The sequence below is a fragment of the Orcinus orca genome, chromosome 18 (assembly GCF_937001465.1).
Source record: "Orcinus orca chromosome 18, mOrcOrc1.1, whole genome shotgun sequence".
Classification (NCBI taxonomy): Eukaryota; Metazoa; Chordata; class Mammalia; order Artiodactyla; family Delphinidae; genus Orcinus; species Orcinus orca.
The window spans coordinates 43994537-44018705 of record NC_064576.1 but is presented as its reverse complement, the minus strand read 5'-3'; the positions used below and the strand labels follow the sequence as shown (position 1 = coordinate 44018705).

The 24169-nt window shown below is 34.8% G+C and overlaps 1 protein-coding gene across 1 annotated transcript in view; it reads left to right on the top strand.

Annotated features, from left to right (window-relative positions):
• LOC117197588 (uncharacterized) overlaps positions 1-14241 on the top strand; it is a 183055-nt gene extending 168814 nt beyond the window's left edge. Inside the window, exons 8-9 of the mRNA XM_049701383.1 lie at positions 2344-2460; positions 8812-14241. The gene's annotated coding sequence lies outside the window, so the exon portion shown is untranslated. The remainder of the gene's footprint in view (positions 1-2343; positions 2461-8811) is intronic.
• Positions 14242-24169: the final 9928 nt, after the last annotated feature.

Sequence of the window (24169 nt, the reverse complement as noted above, 5' to 3'; positions counted from 1 at the left end):
TTCAAGATGTAGGAAATACTTAAGATGCATTTGTGGAAATATATTCAAGGGAAATTAATAAATATGAAATAAACAGGAAAATATTTTATAGGGTATCTCTGCTTGAAGACTGAACTGTATTCTCTCCTAGAAAATTCTAGATATCAACTAACAGATTAGTCAGAGATTTAAAGTGTCATTTAAAAATTAATGATATATAACAAAGATTTCATTTTAGGGTTTAAAATTATGTTAAAATATTATTTGAGGATGTGTAGATACATAAAAAATTAAAATAATTTTAATAATTTAATTTCAATAATTATCAGGCATTCTTCCCAAATTAATACTATTTTCTGAAAACAGAGGTTATAATTTTGCCTTTTTTCTTACTGAAAAAATAGTACAGTTTTCCCCTATTATCTGAAAGTAGAGGGTTCCAATGAAAATTTTCATTAGTAGAAACGATGTAAGGGAAAGAAGCAATTAACTTTTTTTCATAAAAGCTAAACTCCTCTTTGGATTTCTTTCCATTAGTGAAAACAGATACCAATGTAGTTCTTTTGTAAAAGTAAAGTGGCATAAATTGAACTTTAGAAGAGTGGGGCATACCTGTATTCCATACTCTTTTTCTCCCATTCACATGGATATTTTTCTGTGAAATGAGTCTCTTGATCCGAAGAACTATGAACCAAAGAGACAATCTGTCCCACCCACACATAATGTATTTTAATGGAACAGAGAGAACATTCTAATCAATGCTTGTCTCTTTAGTTTCCTTTAATTGAGATGAGTACCAAGCCATTTTCATTTTCTTCCATGATAATGAATTTTAAAGAGTCCAAGCCAGTTGTTTGTCAAAATGCTCTCCATATTGTTTGTTTGTTTTCTCACATTTAGATTCAAGTTAAACATTGTTGGAAAGGATGAAACATAGGTGATTATTGGCTAAGGTTTTATTACCAGGTGATAGATGAAAAGTCTTAAGATGCTGATCACTATTTACATGTGCTGCTCTTTTTTGTCAGGTGTCAATGCTTGGGGCAATGATGTCTGACCAGAACTGGAATAGAGTCATTTGAAATATTTGGTAGGCAGATTGATAATGACTCTCCTTCCCCCACCTCCCCACCCACGTTTCCATCCTCTGGTTATTCCATCAAACACTAATGTAGGTAATTCCGTGAAGGTACTTTGCAGATGGAGTTAAGGTTACTAAGTGACTTTAAGAAGAAGTTGACTATTCTGAATTATTTGGGAGGGCCCAATCTCACGAGCCTTTAAAAGGAGTGTAATGAACAAGTGAAAAAAGTATTTCACCATGTTAAGTGTTAGCAAGTGTATGTCGCCTAGATTCAGAGCAACATTCCCAAGTTAGCATAATCAGTCAGTTTTCTTAAGGTTAATATGTGTTAAAAGGGTACATCCCACATTGTTATGGGTTTCCTCCTACCTAGATACCACTCTTTGCTCTCAGATATGAGAAATCCATTTAATACCCCATGGTTTCCCAAGATTATTATAAATAGACATCAACCTTGCCTGCTCCTATATCTTTTGCTGCTATAAACTCACTAATTTCCCTGTGTCATTCTCTAGGATTCATGTGCACCCATGTATAAACATGGTTTACTCTCTGTCTCTGTCTCTGTCTCTGTCTCTCTCTCTCTATATATATATATATAATTAAAATATATGTTAATTATATCTTAATTTAACGATATATTAGAATCCAGATATTTTCTAACCCTGTCTACCGAGAAAGCCTAGAAGCAATGACACTATAGTAGCAATGAACACACCCAGCATTCAAATTTTGCTTTCTATTAAAAAGAGCCAGCTCTTTGCAGAAATGGTTGATTCTAGGGCTGGGATAGAAAATATACAGCAGGATCCACTTGTATACTTTGTCTTATGCTTTTAGCAAAGGGAAAAGCAATTGAAGGAATTTGACCAGATAAAAAAAATCTGATTTATGCTTGAATAAAATTACTCTGGTTCTTCTGTCAGGGACATAGAATAGGATGCTATTATATTAATGAGGATGACAGAAGATGGTGGAAGTAGGGAGAAGCAGTCAGTTTCTAGATATGTATTGAAAATGAAGTTGGAGTATTCTGATTCATTTGGAGGAGAAATAGAATGTATATCTAAGGGTGGTTTGTGTATGAGAAAGAGGGAAAGAAATTAAATGTAACCCTTACCCAACCTCCAGGGTTTTTTGGTCTGAGCTACTGAGTATAAGTTTTCAAAAGGTGAGATGGAGAAACACTGTGAGAGAAGAAAATTGGTGGTGGGGGGTGAAAGATCAGAAAATCAGTTGTGTGCATGTTTATTTAGATCCATCTTTTGCCTTCTATGTAGAATTACACATTGGCTGTGAATCTATATTTAAGTGCAGAAATCTGGACTAAAGATATAAATCTGGGGATCATCTGCCTATTTCTCATATTTAACTTTGAGACTGGATCAAATCACCAGGTAAGTGAGTGAATGTACATAGGGTAAAGAATCCCCAGACTTAAACTTAGGGCACTACTAAGTTCACTGTATTTTAGATCCATAGTCCTAAATACAATTCCATCTAAAATATTGTTTTTGCTAAATTGAATTTTAATTATGACCATCACTGCCTTAAAAAAGTGACTTAGAATGGAGATTTTAGGCCCTATGAGGATACAAGTGAAGTTAGATTTTGGGGGGTGAAGTGCTTTAATAACCATTTCCTGAACTTTCTACCAGCTACTAAAATTATTCTGATAATGGCGGAAATTTAATTTGTTACCACAGTGTGTATAGGGGGTTAAAGCACACATTTTGTTATTTTAAATACTCTGTTTTGGCCTATAAATTCATAAAACTTCTGCATTTCATTTCATGACAAATGTTTGTCTTAATATAAATTAAAAACTCTCTGTGAATATATACCAGATTTAGCCTATCTTTAAATTTGTCTCTCAGATAGCTGTCTAACCCTAGATTTTGAGTGGTTCATCTTCAAATCAAGTGATATAAATAGCTATATGGCTTAATCGTTTAATTTATAGGGTGTGGAATGCTGGAATCATATTCTCTATTACTTAGTTTGGGTACATTTTTAAATCCCATTAAATGTCAATTTCCTAATCTATAAAGTGGATTCAATAATAATACTTACAAGGATAGTGTTAGTTATTAGAGAAAATCTGTTTAAAATGCTTAAATTAATAAGTAATAGCTAGCTATTGTTATCATATATAACTAACACAATCTCTAACATTACTGAACAAAGGTCATATATTTAAGAAATTCATCATCTCCTTTAGAAAACATCCAGCCCATAGAAAGTACTTAATATGTAGTTATTATTCTGATTATTATTGCCTTTCATTTCAAGGTCAAGAGAAGAAGCTGCTTCCCTGTAATAATTCCATGTAAAATTATTTTAAAAACTTATACTATTATTTTATAGGTACTTTTACTTCCAGAGATTATAAACAATTCCTAAAAATAATTTTCTTTCTTTTATGAAATATTTGGATAGCAAATATCAAACTTTTTGAAAATAATGAATATTTTCTATAGGCTATTTTTTATTTCATTTAATTATGTTCTTATACTTAATAATTTATGGATAATTAGAATTGTAATAAAATATTTCACATATGTATTAATAGTTTAGTATTTCTTGTGTAGTTACAATTTCTTTAGTTCATTCCATTCTTCAAAATTTGACATATGCTTCTCTGAAACCTGACACTTGCAGACTCATGAAATGGGACAGCTAATTTGAATTTCTGGTAGACACATTCACAAATTCATGTTTAAAATGCTGCTTTGCAAAACTTACCATTCTACCTTTAGCTGAGATCATCTTTTCTCTAAGCACTTTTCAATTTTTTCTGTCCCTTTTGTGTGTTTCAAATTTGGAGTATAAGACTGGTACCCAGGAACTATTTCACATTCATACAATTGATATAGAAAAATAATTTAACATTTTAGGTATATTTTTCTCTACTGAAAGATACCTATAAATTAAGACATGCTTACTTTTCTGCCTAGCACTGTAACCATCTGCTTAAAAAGTGCTGATTAAATATGATATTTCAGGTCCTTCTTTAAATGAGACACACACATTTCATTTTGGGCTCTACTGAACAATTCTGAATTCCACTCAAAATGACAGTTCAGGTTTGTTCTTTCTGCTCACAGAAATTTGCAAAACTTCCATGTTTTTGAGATGATCTTTCTAGAGAGTATCTAAATGGGGTGAAGTCAACTGCTTGCTAGATCTTACAGGACAGCAGCTATCTACACAGCCTTCTACAGTCCTCCAACACATGGGCTGTCTGGTTTTTAAGCCATTAGATTCATTAGCAGATTCCATTAAGTTCTAGTAGAATAAGAAACTACAACTCCTGTAAATCAGAGCTTGACAAGCTGTAAATACGAGGTGTATGGTGTCTGGGTTAAAGCACAGGCTTTGGAATTCAACAGAACAGGGGCCTCATTGCTTACAGTTTGACCTTGGGACTATTTATGTTCTGGGTCTCATTTTCTCCAATTAAAGAATAGAGATAGTAAAAGCCACCTCACAAATTGTTGGACAGAATAAATAAGCTCACATACGTGTATAGTATCTGATATTCATTAATACCAAGGAAGATAACTATTCTGTGAAATGTGTCATTATTCTTGGGACTAGCCTTGTTTTACTACAGGTAATAGAACCATTCAGCTTAGCAACACAACCCCACACAATACGTGAGAAAATCAAAACCAAGAATGTATTTTGGGGGGGAAAGGCTCTCCACATTTATTAGTAGGATAACCCAGTGATTTACAAGTTTACAAGCCTTAAAATCACAGTGTCTCTGACTTCACATCTGGTAACCTATCTTCCAGCTATGCTGCTGTATAATCTTGTCCCCATATTCAGTGCGTACCTAGGAATATTTTTTTCAGATTTAGTTGGTGCTCGTTGAGGACATGGGGTCCATCCAGTACTCTTGAGTAGGGCCCTGATAGATGGCCAGAATTAAATATCCCTCTTTTTGTAGCTGACCATTCTTCAACCTTTAGGTCCAGCTGCAGGCTAAATTCGTGTTGGGTTTTTTTCCCCTCACTTTTCCTTTTTTTAAAAAAATTGAAGTATAGTTGATTTACAACGTTGTTGTGTTTTAACTCGGGTCTACCTACTGCTCAATCACCATAATCTTGCTCTAGAACTGGGGTGTTGCCACCATTTTCCTGAGGAGAAACATCATCAAACCTATCAGAGAACACTAGTATCTTGGGTAAGCCAGACCACAGCCTGGGATATTGGAACTTAGCTCTCTGCTCACTTCTATAGTCATGCCAGCTCTCTAATTTGTCACTTTGCTTCTTGGCCTCAGCTGTATCCTTTGACAATGTAGATGGGATTTATAGCCTGGATACACTTGTGGCAAGCACTGTTGGATCACTATCCCATAGCAATAATGCCTTCTTCCTTGCTACCATGATTTTGTTTTTGTTTTTATAACAGTCTGCCCAATCTTGGATGTGAACTGTTCCACTTCAGCTAATCATATTCCCTTTTACTAGTTATTGTTTTAGAAAAACCCAGTTTTCACCAATAAGATGTAAGAAGAAGACAACTGAAAGATGTTTAGAACGATTATTTTCCTGATGAAAATGAGAGCTATACAGGGAGAAAACTCTTTGTTTTTGCCACCACCTTTTACTGTTTTGAATATTATCATGTGAGGTGATCCAGAACTTGAAGCTGATGCAGCGATCTTTTAAACACTAGGTGACAAACCTGGGATGGAATTCAAGGCAGTGATGAACAGAGCAGGCAAGAACCCAGGTCCTTGAAGCCATCACAGATGTGTCAAAGAGCCCCGAGACTGCCCAGTTCTGGGGTTTCTGTTAGTATCATTTTACCAAACTTCAATTGGCTTTCAGCTGTATTTAGCCAGAATATCCTGATTCAAACAATATGCATAGTAATAACTGAGAGTTCATTTTAAAAATTGTATTAGCATTTAAGTGATCTAAACCTTCTTTGCCAAAGGATCCACTAAATCAGAAATTTTCTACTTTTTCATGAACAATTAACTAAGCAAAAAAAAGAAAGTCAGCTTGGGACTTTATTTCACTTTATTTTAATTTACTTGCTTCTTTTCTTTTTGTAGGGAAGAACATTTATTTATTCCAACAGTCACTTATCATGTCCTCAATATAATGAAGAAGTGCCTGTAAGGAGCAGATAATTGACAAAGAGAGATGAAATTTGCTCATAAATAACTACAATACAGAGCAAATATGATGAATAAGCAATAAAAAAAGTAAGATGTGGTTTATTGAAAGTAGAAAGATTACTACCATTAAGCTATTTCTATACCACATATCCTAAAGAAAGGAAATGAGAATCTTGGAGTAATGCAGAGAATGAAAGTTTTGAAGTGGGAAAAATCTGAGTTTGGTTTACTGCAGCTTACCAGAGGAATGAGCCTGCATAAGTTAATTAAAATCTCTGTCTTGAAAATTGTATATTTGTAAAATGATGAGAATCACACTTTCTTGAAGTAGATTAAATGATGCATATAAAATCCTTGGAGCATATTTGTCACTCCACACATTTTAATTTTCTCATTCATTTTGGATGTATAAACCAATGTTTTGATATAAGGAGGGTAATTATCTTATAGTTGAATATTGTATTAATATGAATTTTTATTCATTCATTCAATATTTGTTCTTAAAACAACTCTAAAATGTAGGCAGTAGAGTTAACATCATCTATAATGTCAGAAAAGTGGATTTAGGTGCTGTTTTGTTTTGTGACAAGTAAACTAAATAAGAACCTATATGGCCTAAAATCCAGTCTCATTTTTGCAATAACCTGGCCCGTGGCCATGAGTGTGCAAGTAACCTCTCCTACCCACACTTAACACTTTATAAACTAGAAATATTCAACTGGATAAACTGTAATTCCCTCAGTAACTCTTTGGCTGCTCAAGTGATGTAGTTTTCAAGAGAACAGAATCTGAGACTCGAAGTTACATACTTTAATTTTGAGTCCAATATTTTTTTGATGGGGAGAACCTCACACTAACTATAAGTGAAGTAATAATTAAATGAATTGGACCATTGCACAAAATAGTTTAAATTCACTTTCCACTTTCAATGTCTCTAAATACATATTAATTACCCTCTGCCATTTACAGTTTCAGATTAAAACAATAATTTACCATCATAGATCAACTACATTAATTAAAAAATTGATGAGGATAAGAAAAAAGGACTGGACGTCCCGGCAGCCATGAGTACAACCAATGTCCAGAACTTAGTTTCAAACACCATTCTCTAACAAAATGAGCCAAAGCTTCTTGGAATACTGGTTGGATTTAGGGCTTTACCAGGGAAAATACAAGATAAGATCAAAGTATCTTATTGTGACAAAAAATATGGACATGATATTTAAAGAACAATGGAAGGACATGTGAAAGGGACACAAGAGTAAAATTGAAAGAGCTTCCAATGGCCAAGAGTGAAACAATTTGAGCAACAAAATTAATAACATTTGTTTTTAATAACATTTATAGTGAAGTGAATTATAACACAAAGTATAAAATAAATATCCATGAATCTACACTGATATAAATAACTGAATAAATAAATCAATATGAGAGAAGAGATCAATCTTCCATAGAGAAGTATTCCAAAAAATTGATGTTGGCAATCCCCCTACAGGCAGTGGTGCTAAATCCTCCCCAACTCTGCTAGCACGGGCTGTACTCAGTGACTCGATTTCAAAGACTAAAATATGCAAAGGTTTGTAGAGTGTGAGGATAGAGTAGTGGCTTCCAGTAACTTCATAGTCGAAAAACCTGCCAAACACTACCTGTAATGCAGTGTGGTATCCTGGAAGGGATATAGAAAAGGAACATTAATGGACAAACTAGCAAATGAAGTTCAGAATTTAGTTAAGAATAATGTGCCAACGTTGGTTAGTTTTAACAACTTCTCCTTAGTAATAAAAGCTGCTAACAAAAGAGTAAACTAGGTGAGGAGTATACAGAAACACTCTGTAAATCTGTCTGTAAATCTACAACTTTGTTAAAATTCAAAGTTTATTAAAACAGAAGGAGAATTGTAATCATCAAATTTATGTCTCATTTTAATTTTTAGGTATATAGATACTGAAAAAGAATTATATTACATAACATATAAAGAAACAGACCTTTTTTATTCAGTTGTTTTATATCTGTTATTTTATCTGTTGTAACTTTAACTCTATAATTACATTTGAAAGGCAACAGTTTCCACACATGCAAAACAGCTTATCACTCCACCAAAATGGCAGTTAAGCTACAACTGGCCTTTGACATAGCTTCTGCTCTTAATAAATAACTGCTTTAGGGACGGTTTTGCTCTTTTTAGCTCTAAATGTTTTATGTGTGTGAGGCGGGGGGATTGTAAGTGTTTATATGTATATGTGTGTACGCATTACAATTATCTAAGCATTTTAATTGTCACCTTGGATTTCCTGGTCACTTGTGATGTATCTTAATCTTTTAGCTATGATACATTAACAATTAAAATACTACTGCTGAGAGAATTTATGACATGAATTCTTATTAATGATGTATTTTTCCCTTACCACTATAATTAGTTGAAAGAAAAAATAACACATCAAAAGTAATCCTCTACAAAATGAAACTTTTTCTAAAGGAAATCTAAATAATTCGTGTAGAGCAAAGGGCTTAGGGAAATGCCCTTAGCCTCTCTCCATTTCTTGTTGTGGTTGGGAACCCACATGTATCTTGTCCTGGTGTAATTTCATTTTCCTTTCATCCCATGCAGGGACTTCTCCTGGATTGTGTTGTAGGAAGAGGATGCTGTACACTTGCTGTGCCCCTCTTTTTTCCAAGGCATGGATAACAGTGACCTTTCAGGAAGAGGAAGGAGGTAGCCTAAGCATGGGCATCAGCTGCTTGGGTGATCATACATCAGTCTTGAGGATGCCAGCTGACCAGCTGTGCTTGCTCACACAGAGTTCATGGGAAATGCAAACTGTGTACCACCATCCAGTTGAAGGAGAGGCAGCTGCTGCCCTCAGGCAGTGGACAAGTCTTCACAGTTAACTTGACTTCTTAAAATTCATAAATTATTTTAAGTATTTGTGCTGCCATAGACTTAATGAAACATATGGAGTGTTTTGTTATAGAGTCAGGGTTGAATCCTCCCTCCAAAATTACTACTTGTATAAACCATTTAGAATCCCTGAGATTTGGTTATAGTACCTGCCACACGGGACCATTCATATGTACCTCACATGGATATCTTGAAAGTAAAGTGAGATTATACACATATACATACATGCACACACTCACATGCACACATTTACAATTGCAACTCAAATTTAAGTTGAAATCAGACGGAGTCAAGATCCTGTTAATGATTTTGCAAAGTTTGCCTAAAAGACACCTAAGATATTTACTCTATGAATCATGGAGATGAAGTAGCTTAAGAAAAAGAGGTCATATTTTCAAGGAAGTAAGCATATGGCATAAATGAATTTCCATCCAAAGAGTAAAATAAAGATAATTTCTTCATTGTCTATGATTAGGCATAATTCCTGCCTCCATTCTATCTACTTTAAAGATAATGTAAATCCTATTTTGGGGGGATACTCCTTGGTCTGGATCATGTCAAGTTTGGGGAAATGGAGTGAAGTGGAATAGGGGATGAGTATGTATGTCTATAAAATCATATGTTATTGTTAGTGTATGTGTTGACTCAATCTTTAGGAATATTAACATCTAAAACCTGCTGCTGCTGTAGAGTAATTTTGCAGAGATTCTTTTGTAAGCCAACCTAGCTTCCTCTTTAGGTTCTGCTCTCCAGTGCTGCTGCCCAGTCTCATCACCCAGACATAATGCTGAAGTCTCTAAAAACTTTTTTATCCTTGTGTATCTAATCTGAGGAATTTCTTTATGGCTTATCACCAATAGAATGAAAATATAGGAGTAATTTTCTTGCTTCTTCAGAGATATTTTCTATGTCCATAAATGCTTTGTCTTATCCTTTATTTCTTAAAATCTTCCTAATTAAAGTTAAGAACTTGGTTCTTTCAAAGACAGCAGCTAGAAAGAATGCAGCCTAATTCTTTAGTCTGCCATAAGCCTTTAAGGTAACACCCTGAAGCAGTTACCAGCTTGAGAGTTTACAATGGAATAGAAAAAATGTTTCTAGGGAATGAAAAATACACAAAAACATAGGTTAATATTTTAGATGTGCATTTCACCTATTTACACATGTAAAACCTTGAAGCAACCATGGAACTAGGAACCTTAAGATGGCTTGCAGACACAGAGAGAGTTAAAGGATGCATTAAGGTAATGGACAACACATTCGAAGAATGTAGATAAACATTGGAATTTCTCAGACATGCTATGACTCCACAGTACAGATAACTCAAACACGTTTATCCTATATAATAATATCCTGATTTTTAGCAGCAGTTTCTACACAAATGTGTCATTTTGGAATAAAAATGAAAACTTCCACCACTTTAATGAAAAATATCAAATTGAAGAAACTAAATTTGGAGAAATAACCAACTTTTCATTTTGTAATTTAGGAGAAGTACAATAAAATCTACTAACATGAAAGAAGAAGGTTGAAGTTCCTGACAGGGACTATAATTAAGCAATAGCATATTATTTTGGTGAAGGGGGAAAAGGAAGAAAATAAATACATGAAGCCTCTGTATATCAAGAAGAATATATATCTATGAGACAAAATAAAATTTACATTGTAAATTACTGGCAGAGGAAGAAGAATGATGTGGCAATTAAATTTAAGGAGTTAAAATGTGTAAAAAGCAGAATTAAGTGAATGGTGACTAGCAACGGGAAGCAAACAATGTTGGCAATTAGTACCCTCTTTGGAAAATATTAGGAGGTTATTTCCTTGAAATGGAAATGTGAGAATTAGAAATTTAATTCCTTGACCCAAATTGTCAAGCTTCCCCAGGTAGGATATAGGCAGTGAAAGAGGCATTGCATTTGACATTTCAGAGTATGTTAGTGTCCTTCAAGAGAGTGATTGTGGTGTACATTTTTTAAAAGATAAAGTATTAATTAGAGTGTTGTGAGAGGGAAGGATTCTCATATAGAGATGCATGGGAAGAGGAGGGAAATGAGGCAGAGTGCTTAGGCTTCTTTTCATGAGGTTTGGTCATGAGGTGAAGGAAAATGGGACATCCGCTTGAGAGCAATAAAAGGTTAAAAGTGTATCCATTTAGACACTTTTGAACATGTCTGTCAGAGGGGTGAAGAGACTGTTCCAAAGTAAAGAATGAAAATTAAAAATCATTGAACAGTGATGTGAATAAAATCCTAGCAGAGGTAAAATAAGAGGGGGAAGAGCAAGTGCCTTTGAAAAGGTCAATATGATGAAGATAACTTGGAAGGTTAAATGTGACTAGAAAAGGAGCACAGAGAATTTTAGTCTTTGTAACCTATATTTTCTCTTGGTATTGCCGTTTTGGGTATATGTACTCGCAACAGAGAATCTGACAATGTTTCTTGGGGAAAACAATATGTAAATGTTGGCAAATATTTGAGACTGATTACTTGTAAGGTTTCTCAGTGTCCTGATACTCAACAATCTTAGTTTATATTGGATAAATATTGAAATCATTCCAAAATATTTTTGCCTAAGAAGTTAAAATAATAGTATGATAAATAAAAATAGAATTTTCTTGTTGTGATTAATATACCTCTGAGGTAATACAAACTTATATTTCAACAAAATATTTAATATAGAGAGGAAAAATAGGGGGAAATGTAATATGAAATCTGAAAGTTACTACAGAGAGATTTATTTTTCCAGGAAACACTGAATGAAAATATTGCCAATGGAAAGGAATTGCAATAAGCAACATTGTAAGTAAGCTCCAGATTATCAAAAGCCAGTGATTTCATTGTAGAAAATGTCATAGTCTATAAAATATCCAAGGCCATATTTAATATCTTATTAAACATTTTTATGTCAAATTCATATCATTGAAGTATAATTAAGAAAATTACATGAATCTGGACTATAGTAAATTCTAAATAATTTTCATTGGTTTCCTTCTATATGTATTTGATAAGGGTTTCATTTTAGGTCATTTTAAATTTTGTAATATCTCTCTATGAACTTACAATATAATTGTCATCAAAGTTGTTTGATGTCGTCATAGACTGTGTTAGGAGAACATTAGGTTATGATATTTCTTTTCAGGAAGCATATATTAATTTATAACAATGAGCATATTGATTTTATAATTTATGTAGTATTAGAAATAATTGATCATTATAGTTGAAACTTGTGTTTCAGTGGTGTAATCAGCAAAAGATATTCTATATTTATCATTGTATTAAGAAGCTGCATTTGAAAGATTGATAGTACAGATACAATGCAAATATCATCACTGTAAAAGAAAAATTGTTCCAGACAAATTAAACAGGCAAGAAAGACTTTATTTAAGACTATTGCAATAGGGGAGAGAGATTAAGCTCAATCTCCCTGACACAAAAGGCAGGGGGATTTTTAAACGCTGTGGTGAGCTAACAGAAAAAGGAGGGTTGGTCAATGTGAGTAGGCCATCTGTGTTTGCTAATTGGTGCTTGGTGCTTATCAAAGTTAGGTTTCTATTCCACCCCCCCCACCCCGCCCCCTTAGATACTGGAAGACAGAGACCTTATCTTTCTCAGTAATTACATTTCAAAGGGTGACTCCAAGGTCCTGGATGAAGACATTCCTGGGTTGTAAAACCCCTGGCAGGAGGCTGAAAGAAGATTTACATCTCAAAGAGGCAAAGAAAGGCTTGCAAGTTTTCTAAAGTAAATTCTCTAAGGAAAGGGAGGTTGGGACCTATAGTCAGGAAGAAACCTGTCTAATGTTTAGTCAGGCTGAGGGGAATGTGACAATCATCCTGGTCATCACCTGTCTCATTTCTATTAATTATTAATTCATGGTCTGGCTTCACAGACCCACTTCACATACCTTACAGTAGGGACAATATGTTTTCAGTACCTAAAACCCAATCTCAACAATTTAATCTTCATGAATATAGTAAGATTTACTTAGCCTTGATTAGTGGGAAGGCAGCATGATCTTGAAGGTTAAGAACAAAATTCATCATCTGAATCATTTATTCAGTTCATTGAATCATACTCTCTGCAAGCATTTTTAAATGCCTAAACTGGGGCAAGAATTTACTAATGATTCCCCGATTCACAGAGACAATATAGTGAACTTAGATTACTAAACTAAGTTTATCAGACAAATGGGAAAGCAAAACTAAACTCTGATTGCAACTTTCGATTGTATTGCAACCAAATTCTTTTTACTCCAACCACAAACCATGTAGTACTAAACTCAATAGTGAAAGAAGCTGGCTTAAGGATAAACATATGACCTTGTTTTTTTTAATATATCACATATCATTCCCCCCCTAGTTTTTCCCTGTCATTTGCATCCATTTAAACTTCCTTTAAATTTTATTGTAAAGAATTGCTCCACATTTTCATGGTCATTGGATCTTTACCAAAAGCAGGCAACTTTTTTTTTTTAACCAATGAAATGGGAAATATTCTCTTCTAGTTCTTTTCTTTGTCATTAACTTTGGTGAATCTTTTGGGCTGAACTTTTTCATACAGCCTTGCAAATATCTCTCTCCCACTTAAGAACTTCACATAGAAAATGAGTCCCCAAAATACTGAATAAAGAAATGTGTTAAATACAACGTGCAGCCACTGTTTTCAAGGATAGAAGAGTCTACCTGGGGTAACAAGTTACAATGTGACATACAAAATCCTTCTATGAAGACATGTATATGGTGATGATTGAGCACAGAAGAAAAACACTTAACTCAGTCTGGACAGTGAATAAAAGTTTCCCAGATGAGTCCTGAAAATCAAACAGGTATGAATCAGATAAAAGATGGAGGAAAGGCATGCTCTTTAGAGAGTAGTATTATGTAAAAGTCTTCGACATGAAAGAAGACAGATTATTTAGGGGCTCTAAAGAGTAGTACAGCAAGGTAAATGAAAATAAGGTCATTAGAAGGAGAATAAACTGGAGAGGTGGGTAAACTTTATATCATGACTGATATTGTGTGTCATGGAAAGGTCCTTGGATTATTATCCCATATAATATGTAAAATGTTTGTATAAGTAAATGCTATAAAACTATAAATTCTAATAATTATTTGTTGAATTAAACTGATATATATGTGAATTGAATTCAATTTAATAGCCACTTCTTGTAAGATATTTTCTAGTGGGTATCCCTTCAATTTTTCCCTAAAAAAAAATTGCCTATTTCAATGTGTTTGAGTAGTTGAGAACTTTCCAATTTCATTTTGCCCATGGAAAATCCATTATATAATGTAAAGTTGGCAGTATCTTAAACATTTACCTTACTTGCCATAGGTGAAAGTGAAAATCAGTGTGTTAATAGAGCAACATGGCAGTTTTCCTGTCAACCATGAAATATTATTAGGAAAGTCAGGGAGATAAATACAAAGTATAAGTTCCTTAAAAGAAACAGCTGAGAAAATTTTAAATTCATGAGCTCCCATGGATATTACATTGCTTGGAAATATTTATGTGAATATTATCGTGTCCAAGTTTCATAAGTGGTTACTGAAAAGTTGAGGGGCACCTCTAGCCAGTTTTTGGCATGTGACTACATTAATTTTGAATGCAGGACTATATTAATCCTTCTTACACTCTTCTCAGCAAAAATAAGAAATGTGTCATCCTCAAAACAAGCCTCTAAGCAGGTCGGCATGAATTTGAAAGCATATCAACATAAATGAAGAAGAGCAAGGGATAAACGAGTCCCTGTAGAACACAAAGATTTATTGTGGCAAGAGGAAAAGTTAAGGCAGCTGGAGAAATGAGTTCCTTGTTGCCTGTTTGTGCAAGTAAAACATTGTTCTACAGAATTTATTTTGTAGAGTTGATAAAGGCTTAGAAATTAGTACCTCATGTCAAAGCCAACTATATAAGAGACAATCTTTACAATAAATTTTATATACTCTTTTCTCAGTTAAAAAGCTGGATAAACTTTAATGAAGTCATATATCTTAAGAGCATAAAGTTTCAATATTAAAAAAAACCCTAATCTTAGAAAGTGAGGAAACACACATTGAACAATCTTGATAAGAGTCATCAGTTAGTCAAGCTAATGTTTAGATATTACATTAGTGAACTTCGGAGCATTTCTGGACAGTCTGTATATGGTATTGTGAGATATTATTGTAAAATACATGTCTGCCTAGGCCATTGAACATGGATAACTTTTGTTTTTATTTCTTTTACTTTCAAAAATTCAACTTTCAAGATATTAAAGAAGATATCATTGAAATTTAGACCTGCTGTTGCTGTATTACACTAAAATTCATATAGCAAAGCTTAAATTATAGGCTTGTCTTCTGAGTTACTGAATGATTTCCTTAAAACCACAAGTATTTATTGAGTACCTCCTATATGACAAACATTCTTCTAATCAAGGGATATACAATTTTAGAAAACAGGAAGAGTCACTACTCTTGTGGTATATCTATTATATTAGAGGATGACCAGTCAGTATATATAAATTCTGATCAGTCAGATGGCATAAGTTTTATGCAAAGAAATAAAACATTTGTAGTGTTAGGGGATATCTCTCCAATCAGGTAATGTTTCAATAGAGACAGTAAATCCTTTCAAAGTATCTTGACGAAAATGATAAAAACATGACTCATAAAGCATGTCAATTATTTTCATCCAACACAATTAGAGGGGGAATCAGGAAGATGCTAAAGTTGGTTCCAAAAAATATTTTTGAAAATGATAAGAAATGTTAAAAAAAGCTCTTAGGCTAGATAGCATTGAATAATATCCCATATGGCAGTAAAACACCACTATTGAGATTATTTTTTTCTGAAGGGAACTCTACAAATTAATGTGGAACATAACTGAGTTTTGGCTCTACTCAAATAGGAAATTACAAAGTCAAACAGAAAAATTCTCCTATGAAATCAAATAATTCCTAGGTGGGCTTGTTAAACAACAATACTCAAATATAACATTGGAGGACCTGGAGTACTCTATTGATTTCCAAGCTTTAAATTTTATTACTAATGTTTTGCAAATATTTTATTCACCACCTTATGTTTCCCTTACATGGGAGGATGTATGACTATCTTTGGCTAATAAGATATGAGTAGAAATCATAATAACTCACTTCTATGCTGAGGTAGTATAAAACTTACTCGTAATTCTTTAGTATCTGTCTCCCTCTGCTATGCCATTTGAGGAAGATACTTATTCTTTTCTTGTGGTGGTTCCTTCATGAAACTGTGTGCATTAGACACACTACCTCTCCCTTCAGTCTCCAGTCCCCAAATAACAACATGTAAAATAAATGAGATACAGATTTTGTGGTGTTAACTTATTGAGATTTGAGTGTCAATTTGTTACCATTATATAACTAGTCTACACAGACCACTACAGGAATTGTTACCCTAAGGATGGTGGCATCTTAGAGGTCACCAATGTTATTGAGGAACTCAATATAAGAGGCTGGAAAGATGGCAATCAATATTTTAAAATACGAAATATCTAGTGAAACTCTCCTGAAATTCCTTGGGAGGTAGATCATGTACTCAAGAAAATTATATTTTTAGACAAAGAGGTTGAAAAATGGAATGTTAGTAGTATATGTTGGTTGCCATTATAGACTGAATTGTGTCCCCCTAAAATTCCTATGTTGAAGTCCTAATCACCAAAGTGACTCGCATTTGGAGATAGGGACTTTAAAGAGATAATTGAAGTTAAGTGGGGTCATAAGGGTGGTGTCCTAATTCAATAAGACTGGTGTCCTTATAAGAAGAGAAAGAGACAACAGAGATGCTGGAGCACCGAGAAAAGGCTATATGAGGACCCAGTGGGAAGGCAGCCATCTCCAAGACAAGAAGAGAGGCCTCAGGAGAAATCAAACCTGATGACACCTTAATCTTGGACTTCTAGCCTCCAGAATGGTGAGAAAATAAATTTCTGTTGTTTAAGCCACCCAATCTGTGGATTTTGTTATGGTAACCCTATAAGCTGAAACAGTTGCTATTGACAGCTATGGTAAAAAATTACAAGAAAGAGATTATTAGCAAAGAAGAAAAAATGACCCTAGAAGATCTCAAATTTTCTAAAGCAGGGAAAGGACTGGGAAAACTGTGTGGCTCCCAAGGAAAGTATATTCCTCAGACACATATCAGACATGACCAAAGCTAATAAATGGAAAAGGAAGAAAGTATAAGAGGCCACATTAACAGTGGAAGGGGTAATTATTCCAGGAAGCAAACTTAATGCTTAATCAAGAAACAGTTCACATTTCCGGGGTAAGGGGCACTCATAATTGTTAGAGTAATTGCTGGGTATCTCCCACTCTTCTCTCTCTCTCTTTCTCTCTCATGCACACATACATACCACATCCCACCTTCTTTAAAGATTTATTTTATTTTATTATTTTTTGGTATATAGGAAATTCAAGTGGACTGGATGTAGAGATTACCACACATAACACTTAGATCCTGAGTTTCAGTATGGATTTGATGCCTGACTGGACTTTTGGCTTATCTCCATTGGAAATAAATTGACTGTTCTAAATGTGGAAGAAAATAATCATGGGATATTTGGTCAGCAAACAAGAAAATTGCAAAAAAAACAGTAATGTTAATCAATTAATCCAATACTCTCCTATTATAGTTAGATGGGATTAAGTGATGAATACTAGAAATAGAAAATGATTGCACATATCAAGTATCATTACTAGACTGAGGCAGTAAAATTTGTGGGTTCATTTTTACCACCCAATAACTTAGTTTATCCTGATAAAGAGAACCAGAGGCACAATGAAGTTGTAGATTAAGTCATATGGATATCCGAGCCAAGAATGTTCCACACATAGAGAACTCAGTTTGCACAGGTTGTGACTTAATGAGTATATTCAGTCATTTGAGGAAATTTCCATGCCTGCATCACTGCCATGTTATTGCATGTAATACTATCAATATTATATCCTCACTTTAACAGCTTACCTTAAGCATATTGAGATATTATGTCACTATTTTGGGGGGTGTATTTTTTATTTAATTTTTATTTTATGTTGGAGTATAGTTGATTTACAATATTGTGTTACTTTCAGGTGTACGGCAAAGTGATTCATATTGAACACATTATTCAGATAAATAAATAGGTAGAATAATTTGAAACTTTTGGAATTATTGTTAACTATTCTGTACCCAACCACATTGACCATTAAGTCATCAACATAGCCATCTGAAGATTTATTCTAAACTCCAGTCTGGTTTTGATATTATTAGCTTGTAACAAGCTATTTTTTTAAACACTTTATGTAATTCCCTCCCCCATTTCCAGTCATAGTCTGTTAACTCTGCCTAGATTCTTTTGCACAAAAAAGACCTTAGTTTAATCTTCTGATCCTACCTATCCTGCCATTTAAAGTGCTATTCTTCCTTTATCTATATGTCAAATAAGAAAAATACAATTGAATTAAGATATTAAATGCTTTATAAGGAACATAAATACATTGCATATTTTACTACCACTATTTCTATAAAGTGAAAAAAGCACTAATAAAATATATTTTTGTTGTTACTATTTATAAAAATGGCTTTTTTCTTACCAATCAGAACAAGTTATTTTCTTACTTTGGTTATATTTAATCTTATGCTTCCCACTGGCTTAATTCCTTAGTCGGATAGTTGATTTGTTTGAAATTCTTGTTTATGTCTCTAATGCCCTCATGTTATTAGGAATGAACAACTTGAAATAGTAAACAAATTAGGAAGCTTTCTGAAGGGTTCTTTAACCCTGACAAAAATAAAACAATTAAAAATATTAAGACAATTTATAAATTATGGATATTAAGATGATTATGAAAATGTAATTTCTTGTGAAACCAAGTTGGATTCAACTTTTCCTTCTTTAAGTATTAAAAAATGAACAAACTGAAAAAAGTCATTACTTACCACACATAACTCTGCTCACCAGTCTGGAAATGCCTCAAATTCCAAAGTTAATTACAGTAGGCTGTCAATGTAAATCAATGTAAATAGGTTTATATTATCACTTCATTCATTATCACACCACTGAGGAAACTGGTCTTTTCAATGGGATGTTTAATATGAAAGCAACAAAATTATCATAGTTATAGTCGGCATATATAACAGATTTTTTAAAAACTCCCAAACTTTTATTTCCCTCTCTCCATATGTGCATGTACAATATTATGAATCTTATTTAATACAATAACCTTATGATATAGGTATTATTATCCACCTACATATTACAGTAGAGGAAACATGTACCAAGAGGTTAAGTAACCACCTTGTTCTCATTTTCTATTTCTGTGTAAAAATCTGTCCCCAAACCTAATGGCTTAAAACAAAAATTTTATTCTCCTTGTGAATTTGTGGTTGAGGAGTTTGGAAAGGTCTTGGTTGGGCAGTTCTTTTCTTGTCAACAGGGAGTGAGCAGGCAACTGGGACTGGAGGATTCACCTCCAACTCAAGGAGTCTTTTTCACTGACATGTCCGTTGCCTTGCTGCTGCTTTGTCTCTTTTTCTCTCGAAGGCATCTCTGCATCTCTTCCTCCAGAGCTGCTCTATGTAGCTTGTACTTCTCAGAGCATGGTGATTCCGTTAATAAAAACAGAGAATGGGAAGTCAACAAAGCTGCAATTACCATCAATCAAGGAAGCCAAAGATAAAAGCCTAGGGAAAGTTTCAGATAATATAAGAGCACATAAACTTTTATAACTTATCTAAGCTCATTTTTTACCCCATCTGTTTTTCTATAGTGACTAGCAAAGTAAATTCAAATCGAATATTGTTAAGGCTATAAAATAGGGATGCACTAAGAGGGACTATGCCTCACTCTTCAAAATTTTAAAGGTGGAAGCTAAGGGGAAAATATATATATATGTATATATTCATAGGCTCTGTGATGAGGTAGGAAAGGTTTCAAAAGGACAGTTCCCAGCAGCAGTCTTTCTGGGAACTTGGCATTTAGGACTTTTATGTAGATTTCCCACATATACAAAGGAAAATTTGAATCATTCTTAATCTTAGGAAAGCTTTACAAGACCTTTCCTTAGAGCATCCCATATCTCTTACTATTTTGTTAGGAAGAAGAAAGATCCTATAACACACATGGAATGCTTTCTCATAACTTTCGTTGATTATTTAACTTAGTACATCACTCATCACCCTTCTAACAATAATTATTACCTTAAAAGCTTGGAAGATATATTTCTATAGGGAGACATTGGCTTTGCTGATATAATACTTTGATAGTGGTGCCAGGTCTCTTATAGAAAAATATACTCTGCATAATAAAGACAGAGGAAGAGAAAACCTAAGATGGGGATTGAGTAACAAAGTCTTCAATGAGCAGCTTTATCTGGACATTTTTAGGAAACACTAAATCCCTTGCCATATCATCCTTTTCTAGATACCACTGGCTCTTCTCCCATCCCATCAACTATATAACAGAATTATACAGTTATACTATGCCTGCTTTAATTGGATTTATTGTGGAAGCCCAGCCATCTATGTGTTTGTCTTAACCTTGGTACTGATCTCAAAGACTGTCAACCTGAGAAAATTATTGTACATCTGGGTTACATCTGCCTGAACATGCAACACGGAGGATATGAAGAGTTTTAATCAATAAGTTACCAAAACATGATGTCAAATATTTCTCAACTTTGATTTTTAAAGGGTCTTTCTTAGTTGAAAAAAATTTTAAATACATTATAAGAATTTGAAAATATGAGACATATAAGAATTGATAAAATTTATATATTATAATTTCTATTTCCTTATTAACAAAGAATATTTCTAAATTAATGTGGATAGAAAGACTTTTGAAATAAACATCAGTAAAATATCCATGTTTAAGATTATGTTCTGCTGCACTTAACAGAATCCCTTCCATAATGGCTTTTAGAGTTTCTCTTTCTTAAGAGAGCTGTGGCAATCCAGGCTAGACACGTGGTTCCCTAATCATAATGCTACCAAATTTCCTTTCTTTTTGCTATATATTATCCTTAATGTGTTACCTTGGGGTCCAAAACCCATGCTTGGGCTCAGCCTATCCTTCTGTATTTTGGACACAAGAAATTTTAGGAGCAGGTATAATGAAAAGGGAGTAGCCCTTCCCACCAAAGAGACTTCCTGGAAATTTCATAAGAAACTATTGCTTATATCTCAGTGCTAATTTTGCCATATATCATAATTATTCTGGAAGGCAACATTCTGTTATTTGGGAAGAAGGGGAGAATGAATTTGACGACAGACAATGAGCATCCTCTGTCACACACACTGTGAGCATTAAGGTATGCTGATAAGGGAACTATCCAGAGTGCTGGAACAGTCATACAGGCGACTGAGTGAAGCTTGGACTGGGAGGAGTCTTGATGCATGTGAGGAACTAACATCCCCTTGAGCCAGAGATAGTAGAAAAACCAGGGTAGAGTGGAGAGGACCGGCCCATAAGCCTGCTGAAAGGTCTTTTGGGTGCTGCTTCTGCAGAATATACCAGCATTTGTGGCAATGTCACTGACCCAGATATTTTAATGCAGTTGAAGAAATCTTCATTTCTAGCAATTAAGCGGGGACAGGTCAGGGCTGCGCACACCAGTACTCACAGTGAGGATTCCCGGGTCCCCCTCCCTGCCGGTTCTGTCAGACCAGCCTCCCCCTGTCCACACCCAAACACAAACACTGAAGAATGAATTTTCACGGAGGAGAAATAAAACCCAGCAGCTGGTTTTTACCTTCCTGGAGCTCCAATCCTGCAGTCACCCAACACCCTCACATCCGGGATGGAGCTGGGGAGGAGGCCCTGAAGCTGCAGGCTGTACACCTGGGGTCCTCGTCCACAGCTGCGTCCACGTGCAGGGGCAAAGACAAGCACACCAAATGCAAAGTTAATCAAGCACAGCGACCTCCTGTGCCTCATGCTACCCCCCAGCGGGGGTGGGGTGGGGGGAACTACAAGGCAATCCAGTCCCTTTTCTCTTTCTGGAAAAGACACTGATAGAACGTAGCTCCATCACGTTTTTGTTTTTTAGTACATGCGTATTGTTAATAGTCAAATTTAGGAACAAAGGTGCAGACATCTCCTAAATACTGAGTGGCTCGTCTCTCAGTACAGGGTCTGAATGAGCCAGGATCGTGCTCACAGGACAACCTGCGATTCTGAAATTAGTCGTCTGGTAAACAAAGGAGAGGGAAGTGTTCGGTTTTCTTAACTGGTTTTCCTCGGGAAAAAATGATCAGCAGATGTTAAGGCACTCTGGAAGGCCCCTCCCAGCCCTAGTGGTGCGTTCAGCGAGTGGAGGGAAGCTCAGGGCAGAGACAATGGTCAGCCCCGCAGGTGGGCAAATGCTCAGGCCCAGGGCCACCATGGGCATCTTCATGCAAAGTGCTCAGCCGGGCCCACAGGACACAGGGAAAGCTCAAAATCCATTCACCTTTCATTATAGTTATTTAAGTTCCAACTCTGTTTCCTTCTCATCCAGAAAAACAAAAGAGACTGCAGTTATAAACAAGGGGACAGAGGTCATGGGATAATTTGGTAGCCTGAGCAATGGTCCAGACTTCTCCATGGGGCCACCTTCTCCTTTGCAGGGTCAGCTGCACCCTCCCTGCCCTGGCCACCAGGGGGCGGGGACGTGCTCACTTCGGAGTGGAGGAGGCCAGGTGCGTGTGTTTGGAGTGGGGGGAGAGATTCTTTGTCAACAGCCAGGACAGGTCCCCAGCAGACCCAAAGTTTCCCCCAAAGGAAAGGGATCGTTAAAGTGCCAATTTGCGGGGGGGGGGGGGGGGTGGAAGCTGATGAACGGAAACTCCAGAGGGAAGAGAAGATGGGTCTATCTCAATCTCATCTGCCATCACTTCCACTGTCCCATGGCTCAAGTGGGAGGATACTAGCAGCTCAAGTAAGACTCTTTCTGAGTTTATCTGTTTGTTTTATTTGTGACCAAAATAGAGCTTGATGGTATTTTCATATCCTCTACATAATATATAAATATTACCCTTTGTGAGAATTTATAAAATGTTTTCATGTCCCCACACCCCTGGATTATGACCCCTTTTATTTTTTCAAGATTCATATTATTATCTTTTCCAAGAAGCATTTTTTGAACAATCAGGAAGTATTAACTTCTTATTTCTTTGTTTCCATAGGATCCTTAGGATACTATACTACAGTACTTTTCTGTCTTACAATAGTGAGAACATCAAAATTCACATTCATACTATATGGTACTCAAAGTATAGTATATATGGTACTATTTTATTGAAATGACATACTTTATTTGAATTTTTAAAAAGGAAAAGTGAAATAGAACTAATTTCTAAATATTTTAAATAAGAGAGATATAATCATAAAATTATAGTTATAAAATACAAAGGTTTGAAATTATACTTTTCCATATATATATATATATTTTTTTTTTTTTTTGGGGGGTACGCGGACCTCTCACTGTTGTGGTCTCTCCCGTTTTGGAGCACAGGCTCAGCGGCCATGGCTCATGGGCCTAGCCGCTCCGCAGCATATGGGATCTTCCTGGACCGGGGCACGAACCCGTGTCCCCTGCATCAGCAGGTGGACTCTCAACCACTGCACTACCAGGGAAGCCCTCCAGCTATATTTTTTAAAGGTAGGCATACGTTAGTAAGTTTCTACTAAAAATGGAAAAAAATAATATTATATTTAATTCAACATTCCTTCTCTACATCCAAATTTTAAAATATTTAATATATGTGTATGTAATCAAGATATATTGTTTGAATTGCATATTTATTATTTATAAGTGTTTATGACATTTATATTTTATAATTTCACAAAGTGTCTAGTTTTAGCTTTGCAATTAAATAAGTGCATTATTCCCAATCAGTTACTTTTGCAAAACCTTCTCCATTGCTAAGTTCTTTGAGTCATCTTTTGGTTGGCTGAATTTCCTTATTTGGTAATCATTAAAGTTTACTTTCAATTTCAAGAAGAACTAACATATATGTTAGTCCTTAAATTCTTGGTTGTGTGAAAATAGGTGCTTTCTGTCCTCAGAATTATGGGACAACAATTATTAG